This window comes from Mustela putorius, unplaced genomic scaffold, assembly GCF_011764305.1.
Source record: "Mustela putorius furo isolate JIRA1106 unplaced genomic scaffold, ASM1176430v1.1 tig00003863_pilon_pilon_pilon, whole genome shotgun sequence".
NCBI classification, from domain to species: Eukaryota; Metazoa; Chordata; class Mammalia; order Carnivora; family Mustelidae; genus Mustela; species Mustela putorius.
The window spans coordinates 19102779-19111385 of NW_025422015.1; positions in this window are offsets into that span (position 1 = coordinate 19102779).

Below are 8607 nucleotides of genomic sequence, written 5' to 3' on the forward strand. Positions count from 1 at the left end.
GCCCAGGCAGTGCTGCTCCCCAACACCCCCCCCCCGCCCCCCAAAGTCTACATTCCCAGCACAGGGCCTGGCACCCAGAAGGTGCACCAAACAACTTCCAGGGATGGAATGAGGTCTTCCTGATGCTCTGGGGTGTTCGTTGCATGGTGTTTCCGGATGTGGGTTGGGCCAGAGTGGGGCAGAATAGTCTTTGTGGTTTGTGTAGGTTTTCGGATATGTTGGCTTGTTCTCAAATGCTGAAAAACACAAGCCATTTGGAGCCCAAGCAGCGGTGCCGAATCATACTGGGTTCCCGGCTTCTCCCTCCGCTCCCTTCTCCTTTTCTCACCCGCCCTGTTCTCCAGCTCACGCCCCGGAGTCTTCATTAGTTAAATCTAGAAGCAATTCCAAGAGGCAGTAGGAGGGATTTCAGCAGCTCCTAGTCTCTAAGACCCACATCTTTGGTCTTGTACCTGGTCTAGCCCAAGCTCGTCCTTATTTCTGAAACCTAAGCCACATCTTGATTCCACATTCTGGTGACTGAATGTCTTTGCTCCCCATGCCTCAAGACCCACCTCCCACCCTGCTTGTGTTCTGCCTCCAAGACTGTTCTCTAGGACGTGGAGCTGGCCCTGCTCCTGTGCTTTCTTGTCTGGGCTCTGGATCTTGTCTTGTGGAGGGGACTGCTTCCTGCGGACAGCCATTCTGGATGCCAGTTCCCTCCTCTGTGCCTCTCTGGAGCGTCAGAAGCTTCTCCTGGGCTCATGAGGTGGTCCCATGGACCAGATCCCATTCTCTATCACCCCAACACGGGCCCAGTGCTCAGTTGTGAACACCAGTGGCTTTGATTTCGGGTCCCCTGTGGGTCTACACCAGTGTGATGACAGAGTCCCCACAGAGCAGTGCCTCTGTGGCTGCAAGGCGGCCAGGTCCCCCGCCTGCTGGACGTAGGGCCACTCCGGAAAACCCTCAAAGGGGACTCACGAGGGTTCCGATCCTATCTGTTGAGTTTTATTTCTGAGCTGGGTGATGGGGGCTTGCATGTTTGCTGTGCTCTTTCACACGTAGGAACTACATACTGAAAGGAAAAAGTGGATCGTGGATTGTGGGTCGTGGCAGGGGGACAGCCTGGCGCCTGCACAGGGGGAGCTCACAGCATAGTGAGTCCCCTCTTCCCCACAGAGCCACCGTGGGGGGCTGATCAAGAGGTGACCCAGATGGAAAGCAGGTGCCGGGCAGGCAGGAACAGGGACTCTGAGGAGCCCAGCTTCTGAGTGTGCCTTTCAGTTCTCCCCAGTCCGGGAGATCTCTGGTTCACAGGCAGATTGAGATCCAGTAGGTCTGGGTGGGGCCTGATTTTACTTGGAGTGTCAAGGACTTCCAGAACCCTCTGTAGGAGCTGCGGCTCCATGATCCCTCCTCCCTGTCTTCCCGGGTCTCAGGAGTAGCCCCTCCTGCACTGGTCCCCTCCTAGACCCAGAGGAAGTGCTCACACACCAGAGCTGACCTTCCTGGGAGAAGGTCTCCAGTGTGGTGCGTGGCACGGAGACTGAGATAACTTGGGACCCTGCAGCTTCGCAGCAGAGAGACATCCACCGAAGCACTTCCCCGCCCAGGTAGAGCAGGTCTTCCCTCCATGGCTCCTTTGGAAGGTGCACACTGAGCTGTCTATGCAGCCCCAAAAGAAGCCTGTCTCTGATCCCTTGCATGCAGAAACATAAGGTTAGCCCCTCCATCCAGGGAAGGGGGTTACCAGTAAACTGCTTTTCCAAACCCCAAAAGATAAATTTGCCTACTACCTATAATAGTCAACCAGTACACTTTTTATTCAACATTATTATGGGTCAGTCAAGGCTCATGAACTGTTTGGATAAAAGACCAACTAACTGGGGGAGAAAGAGATAAAAGAAGAGGTTGTTGAACATTGAATTTGTCTCAGAGATTTGAGCACCCAGCACATTAGTCACCACAGAGCGTGGCTATGCCAAAGGAGCGAAGCAGGGGCGTGAGAGAGACCTTGAAAATGAAACATTGGCTCCCCAGATAAAATGAAAAATCAATAGAATGGAACCATTGGTTTGGCTGACAGCTAAAGTACTAATCTGGAAGGTCAAGTTGAGAGAGTAACTCAGGATGCAGAGAATGACAGAAAGGAAACATATGAGAGAGAAGTTGCGATGGGGGATCGATCCGGAAAGCTGATGATTCATCTGAGATGAGAGAACAGAGGTGGAGAAGCAAATACATGATAAAAATGAATATCTGAACGAAAAAACGTCCCCATGAAAGACACTCACCACGTGCCAGGAGCTATTCTGCTGAAATGTAACAATTCCTAACATAAAGCTTGCAGTGAGAATTACCAGGATACCTACAAGCTCTGCCCCCAAGCCCCCAAACCCACATTTTCCACATCGTACATTTTCCATTAATAGTACTGATTTTGGAAGACAGCAGAGCAAGATTTCAAAGTTCTCAGGAAACGCTATTTTGAACCTAAATCTTGTAGCCAGCTAGCCTGTTACTCAAGGATCCAGGCAAAATAAGACCGTGTCCCAGGAGTTTTCTCTTTCCGTTGTGATTTGGGTTGTACCTCAGGAGAATGAAAAACGAATCCAACACACAGCAGAACTTCTGAGGAACAAAATGAAAAGAAATTTCAAATTAGCAGCAGCAAACAGTCCTAGAAAGCAGTTGGCCCGAAGTAGAATACTGTAGACAGGACGTGGTGGTTGACGAACCCTGGTTAAAAAGATGTGTAACAATCTGGAAGATCTTTAAACTGTAAAAAGGTCCCCCAAGTCTGTTCTCTCCATTACAATAAAGGGAACAAAACTATTCAGAAGTGATGATCAGATGAAGTGAATTGAAGTGCTATGTGACTTGGAAAGAAAGAAAGGGTCTAAATAAAGCGACTCCATTATTCCATTATTTTTTGGATGGATTTTTTGGTGACATAAAGTTGCATTTCCATCTTTATGGGTCTTACATATTACTTGGTTCTCTCTCTCTCTCTCTTTTAAGATTTTATTTATTTACTTAACAGAGAGAGAGAGAGAGAGAGATCACAAGTAGGCAGAGCAGCAGGCGGGGGGCGGGGGGCAGGCTCCCTGCCAAGCAGAGAGCCAGATGTGGGGCTCCATCCCGGAACCCTGAGATCACGACCTGAGCCGAAGGCAGAGGCTTAACCCACTGAACCACCCAGACACCCCCCCTTTTTTAAAAAAGATTTTATTTATTGATTTTCCAGAGAGAAAGAGAGAAAGAACACAAAAGCAGGGGGAGCAGCAGGTAGAGGGAGAAACAGGCTCTCCACTGAGCAAGGAGCCCAACTCAGGGCTCCATCCCAGGATCCTGAGATCATGATCTGAGCTGAAGGCATACGCTTAACTGACTGAGTCACCCAGGCATCCCCATGCTACTTGGTTCTGCAATTAGTATTTATATAATCTTAACATTATGAATATTTCTCACTGGCTTTTTTAATTTTTAAAGTCGAGCTACAGACAAAGTACAGAAAACAAACTTAAAATGACAGAACAGTATAGAGGTTCAAGCCCAGATGATGAATCAGGTAATGAGTCTTGAAGAGGAAAGTGTGAGCCGGAGGCTAGCCCGTGGCAATCTACTTTCCTCATCTTACTGCACAGGGAGTGGGTCCTTGATGCCAGAAGACGATGAATCAAGAAGCAAGGATTGAGGCAGATTATTTAAAGTGATGCATGGACCCACTTAAGATCTCAAAATGTTAATGTCACCAACAAAAACTGGAAGGTGAAATGGAGGAGGTGAGCTCAGAGTACAAAGTGTGTGAAATGCACACCTTTCCTCACAGGAAGCAGATATGTATTCTCTGAAGCTGGTAAGGCCAGAAGCACAGGTGCACACACATGGACTAGTTCTGTGGTAGAGAAGACCTCAAACCAGAACTGTTTAAAAATGCTTGCTTCTGGGGCGCCTGGGTGGCTCAGTCCTTCATCAGGCTCCCTGCCCCTCCCCTGCTTGTTCTCTCTCTCTCAATCTCTCTCTCTGTGTGACCCAAAACCAAACCAAAAACAAAACAAAGTTGCTTCTGAAGAGTAGAACTATGGCCAGGCAAAGGGCTATTTGGCATAACAGAGAGAGGTTCATTTAAATCATGAGGTACCCTTTGAGTTTATTTTTTTAAAACATGTTTGAACAGTCTTTTGTAAATAATAGCATATGTATTTAAAAGCTCTCCCAGTGATGCTTGGTTATACTTGTGGGAATTGGGAAGAATGGGCTCTACACAGTCCGGAGTATTCTAAGTCGTTGGCCCTCTGAGCCCTGGTTGCCTTAAGAGATCTGAGCTCCCCCGAGGTCCTGGAGGCTCAACCTGGGAAATCTGCCCCTGGTCAGGTCAAGGGAGGAAGCCTCCTCTGGTCCACCTGGCTTGGCCAGTCTGCTCAGCTGGCATTCCAGAGAGGAAGAGGGCAAGAGAACCTCCTTCCCATGGCCTGCGCATGGAGCAGGAGGGGCTGTTTCCGGATAATTCACCTGCCTCAGGCCATCCCTACTGGATCTCCCCTAAGCCTGACCTGAGACTTTTAAAAGAAAACGCCAAAGCTTTGGATTTCCTTATCTGCTGGGAAGTTCCCATGTCCTTTTCTTGGACATGGGTGTGGCTGCCTGTGACCTACATTAGGGCTGAACCCACCTCTAGGGTGTCCTGTGGACAAGACCCTCACTTCAGGCTTTTCAGATGAAGGTTTCAGCGTGTAGTTTTAGGACAACATTTTGTTCATGGGTGTCAAAAGCAAGCCTTCTGAGAAGAACGTGTCCTCGTGGCCATTAGCCTAACGGGTCCGAGCATTCATATCGTCAGTCTCGGCTGCTCTGCCCGTCAGGACCCCAGTCAGTGCTGACTCACCCCAGGGCCTGTGCAAAGCATCAGACTCACTTCTCGGAGGCCTTGCCAAAGATATGATGGGCAGGCTTTCTGGGAAGAGTCCTATTTCCGACTGCAACTGGCCATTCATCAAGCATCGGGAATTTGCCCAATGTTGCCCATTAGCAAAGGATATGTCATGTCCTCACTCGAATTTCACTTTCCATCCCACAGCTCATTGCATTCCTCGTCCACATTCCTCAGTCCAATCTTTTTTCAGGAGGTATCATTACACTCCAACCTCATCTCGTAACTGCCTTTCCAGTGTGACTCAACGTTTTCCAACAAAGCACTGAAAAATACTCCTCGGAATATTAAGGACCGGCGAGGTCATTGAATCATAGCGAGGCAGCATTGCCAGGGATCCTGGGATCACCCTGTGTCACTCCCCATTTCCCGATGGACCACTGAGGCACAAAGAGGCTAACTGGCTTGCCAAAGATCCTACAGCAAACACTCCCTCCAAGTGGAACTGGAGGTACAGAAATAGACAAGCATCCGAGAGAGGGGTATTCTGAGGACAGTGAAAGATAATTGCAAATTCTCGTAACTATTTTGGACTTGCCTCCCACAGATAGTAAGCAGCTGGCCTCTGTATCCACTGAGGCCAAGATACTGGGGAGAAAAGGGTTTTAATTACCATTTGAGTTTATACGTAAAATTAGAAGTACTTTATTTTAATGTTTCGAGCTCAGAAATAGTGGGCGGTGGAAGAGGGCGGAAACCCCTTTTCTGGAGGACCCCAGCACAGGTGGTGCCCCTGAGAAGGGGTCCGGGGTGTGGGGTGGGGGAGCAGTCACTGATTCTGTGTCACTCCTGTCGGGGGCTCCGTTTCCGCAGCACCACCTGCCACATGCCTGAGTGGGAGCGGAGCTCTGGGCCGGCACCTGTGTCCACGCATCGGACACAGGGTCTGTCACTGGGAAATAAGGCCCCAGAGCGCACAAACTCCTAAAGAGGAGAAATCAGATTTCTATGTAACATCCTTAAGAAATCAAAGCACGTAGAAATCGTCGAGATAGGTAAAAACCTGACGATCAGCCTGTTTAACCCTTTTGGAAGCTTTGGATTTCTCTGATGTGTGAAGTATACCAAAGTACATGCTCCCCGTGTCCTTTCTGCATTAATTTCTGGTATCTTCGGGGAAAGGCACTCTATCGGTTTGTAGTAATAAATCAGCAGAAAGCAGTTCTGAGGGGTTATTTATAAGCCTCTGGGATCCCGAGGCCACTGGCTGGGACCTGGCTATTGGTGGTCTGCAATCAGACCGAGCTCCATCATCAGGATGGATATTGTCCTAGTCCCCATGGCAGCGACAGAAAACGCTTACTGAGGCACCTCCTCTGAGCTGAGCAGACTGAACCTCCTTCCCTGTCCTGCTCCTTCCTCTGATATCCTAAATAAAGAGAGAGAGAGAGTTCACAGCCCCGGGACAGTATTCGCAGAAAACGCACTGCACCCTTTCCTCAGGATGTGTTTCGTGCCTTCTAATCTTGAGAGAGACTAACTCCCTGAACTTAAGGTTAGAAATCATTAGGCAAGAAAATCCCTTCTCTTGATTTCTTGTAACTGTCCAAACTGATGAGTCGTGGAAAAATCGCTGCAGGTCAGACCTCGCACTCTTCCTGAACCTTTGCACCATATTGTTTATAGAAAGAATATGACATCCCTTGGCATGATAAGGTGAGCGTTGCTATTTCTGCCTTTGGACAGTTCATTATGCTTTGCTATCATAAGTGGAAGGGGCAGATAGCTGCAGAGACCTAAAAAAATACCGTGATTCCTCGGGATTGCTAAGCAGGTTGCTGCAGAAAACACCTCCTTTTGTTTTGGCAAACCCATTTTGGAAAAATGATTTAAATCTTGGCAGCGATAGAGAGCTTTTTACATCCTATTTTGATTGCCTCAGAGGTCAACTACACAATGAGCAACATCTCATTTTTAAGCTCGGAAGGGCTTTGGGTGGTCCAGTCTTCTTTTTCTTTTTTGATCAACATATTTTGAAACTGATATAAACCTCATCTCCATGCTTCATGTAAAGCGTTCTGAAAATAAGTTCCATTCTCTGGAGAATATCAGCTACTGGAAATCAGGGATTGGAGTCTCATATTAGTCATGCCAAGATTTCTTCGATCCCAATGGCAGATCAGTGTAGACAGAGTGGAACTTGAATACGTGTTTGCTGGACTGAGCTTAATAAGAATAAAAATCACCATATGACACTATGAGCTTTCTCACGTCCTGGGGAGTTAACACACTTGTTTATGATAAGGCTGAAGTGGTCCTAATTATGCTAGTTTTTACTGATATCTGAGTAGGCACATTCATTCCACAAACAAAAATATGCATCCGAATCTAATATTACATTGTATGTTCACTGGAATTTAAATAAAAATTGTTTTTTATAATAAAAAATAAATGTTAGATACATTCTAAAAATTATTTTTTTATTTTAAAAATTTAAATAGAAATTTAAATAAAAAATAAAAAATTAAAAAAGAATACAAAGGGCAGGTGTCTTGGTTCATCAGACAGTACAGAATCTGATGCCAAGTTCTTATTTCTTGGCTGAGGGCTGTGGCCCAGGTGGTGAGGAATGGGGCCGGGGCCCTCAGGCTCCACTCGGACAGGTATGGTCTGGCCCCGCCCACAGTTCCAGTCAGAGTTTATTAAATGTGACCCCTTGAGAACCACTCCCCAGAAATCTAGGCTAAGGGTGACTGGACTTCTGGAATAAGTTCTAGACTTTTTGTAATGCTCTTCAAAGTGTGTGTCTGGGGTCTGATGGAGTAGAAAACACTTTACAGCTGAAAAATTGAGAGTGACAGTAGGGGCCAATAAATCCATCTAATAAGAAAAAAGTCACTTGGGAACATGAGCTAAAAATTTTACAGGAATTTGAAATCAGAAATGTACTGACTTGAGAGCTTTGGATTAAACTCACTAAAGTGATGAATTAATACCTGAAGAAATGAAGCCTTCTAGTAGGATAACCTGGCCATTTAATGAGGAGATGACATGATTATCAGGAAAGTCTCTGGGGCCACTGCCTGGACGTGTCATCTACAGCTTCTACCTTTACTTCTTAAAAACCCTGAAGTCATTGGTTCCCCTTTTTCTTATTCCTGTGGTAGTTCTGTGACTGTGGCTAGTGTAAAGTTTTGAACTTGATACCCACCCAAAAAAAAAAAAATTAGGTGAAAGTGTTTTTCCTCTTATTTCTGTAAGGGGGGAAAATGTTTCCTCTACCTTCTATGTTCTGTCCCTGTGGCCTGTAAATTAAACTTACAAAGGGCAGATTAACAAGAGAAAAAGCATACAGATTTTATTTTTTATTTATTTAATTTTATTTTTTAGATTTTATTTATTTATTTGACAGACAGAGATCACAAGTAGGCAGAGAGGCAGGCAGAGAGAGAGGAGGAAGCAGGCTCCCCGCTGAGCACAGAGCCCGATGTGAGGCTACATCCCAGGACCCTGGGATCATGACCTGAGCCAAAGGCAGAGGCTTTAAGCCACTGAGCCACCCAGGCGCCCCCAGATTTTATTTTTAATTTTACATGCATGGGGAATGCCCCCACCTCTGCAAAAATGAAAACTCCAAGTAATAGTTAGGCTTGGGGTTGGGGGAGTTATATGCCGTTCAAATCAAGGGGTGACACATTGCGGAGACGAGACTATATGCAGGAAAGGGGGTTTGAGCCTCTAGGGATGATAAA